At 47.7% G+C, this 1,800-nt stretch overlaps 1 protein-coding gene across 1 annotated transcript in view; it reads right to left on the reverse strand.

Moving 5' to 3' along the window:
• Positions 1-1,800, reverse strand: part of LOC105450618 — a 6,992-nt gene that overhangs the window by 3,751 nt on the left and 1,441 nt on the right. The gene's annotated exons all lie outside the window — the stretch shown is intronic.

Here is a 1,800-nt window from a genome sequence, read left to right on the forward strand (position 1 = left end):
GCGTGAGGGAGAGAGAAAGAAAATTGGAACTGGGCCCGCGCTGGAACCTCCTTTCGCGACTCCGCATCTAGTTATACCTATGTGTTATCATTTACCGTTGTATGGAGATGTGACAATGTTAAATATGTTTTGGTAAGTATCTAGATGCTTTGTCCATACAACATTATCGCGACATGGAGATGTAGTGGTAAGTATAACATGTACCTAGATACTTGCACATTGAGATGTAGAAGTAATTTTAACTTGTGTCTGAATGCTAGCGCATTTGATTTTTATCTTACTGGGGTACGAAAATCTCGAGCTGTATGCTTAGTTTTAATGTAAGTCCATCATGTATGAAGTTGCGAATCAAGAGTGTATACCGCCGCTGGCAAAACTAATAAGTGCTCGCGAAATTGGACACGACACTTTTTTACGTTACGACCGCAACATAATTGGATATGATTTATTATGCTTTGCACACATGATGCATAAATGGGATTGTCTGTTTTGCACGAGAATTTCGGAGTGTATCATGTTGGATAGCGACGAGAGGGACGACGCATGGATGGAAAGCATGCGCCGGAAGGACGAGGCCGCGAGGTGTAGAAGATTGCTGGTAAGTACAAAAGCAATTACTCTCGAATATAAACGATGATTTTTATCTAGGATAAAAAACGATGTTTTGTTTCTTTCAGAATGATCTTCTAAATAGTGACAACGAAGACGATGATAGCGACGCGAGGACGTCTGCGCGAAGTCCGCGGGAGGATGCGAGCCCGCGGGAGGGCCCGCGGGAGGGCCCACGGAAGAGCCCGCTGCAAGAGGAGGCGAGCCTGTGAGAAAGAACAGTTGCTTACGACAATTAATGTAAATATTTTTTAAATAGCTATCCTTTCTTCATTCTCCTTTCAAGCATTTTTTAAAATACTCTTTCCCTTTGTCTGTTGCAGATAGCAACGGGCAGATGGATTTGCCACATCATATATTATATTAAATACTTTTTCATATATTATATTAAATACTTTTTCATATTTTATATCATAAATTACAAATAAATTTTTTAAATTTTAATCCTAAAATAATATTTTCTTTAATTCTTCTCCTCTTCCTCTTCGCGAACGCGAGCGATAACGGGTGAGACCGCGAGCGATAATCGTGGGATGAGGCCCGTGCGCAACGGCGGCGGCGGCGGCGGCGGCGAACGCGGTGAGCGCGGTTCCCCTTTCCCCGCGATACCCGCATCACCGACGTGGTATCCCTCTTCCCCGCGACACCCGCACCAGCAACGCGGTATCCCTCTTCCCCGGGCATCCCGCACCCACAACTCAGTTCCCTCTTACCCGCGCATCCCGCACCTGCAACGCTGTTCTCCTCTCCCCGCGCATCCCGCACCGACGACGCGGTTCCCCCACCCCCGCGCATCCCGCATCCACGACCTCGCGGTCAGGCCAGCTGAGCGAGCGGCTTTCCGCGGCTTTCCCCTCCCCGCGGACCCCGGATCGCGCCGTGAACGTTCTGAGCGGCTTCCCCCTCCCCGCGGCTTTCCCCCGCGGACCACCCTCCCTGCGGACCCCCTGCCCTTCACCCCCCCTCGGAGCTCCTGGGTTCGAACCCGCCTATAATAGCTACTTAATCTGATCCGTGTCAGTTAGTGATAACGTCTGCATTAAAATTAACAAAAATTTATTAAAATAAACGTTTATTTTGAACTGTACGTGGTCCATCGAAATGGAAATTCCGTCTTTCTCACAAAGCTATACAGAAGTCATTGAATCTTTACAAGGTAATTGATGTGTGCGTGTGTGTGTGTGTGTGTGT

This window comes from Wasmannia auropunctata, unplaced genomic scaffold, assembly GCF_000956235.1.
Source record: "Wasmannia auropunctata unplaced genomic scaffold, wasmannia.A_1.0 LD336060.1, whole genome shotgun sequence".
NCBI classification, from domain to species: Eukaryota; Metazoa; Arthropoda; class Insecta; order Hymenoptera; family Formicidae; genus Wasmannia; species Wasmannia auropunctata.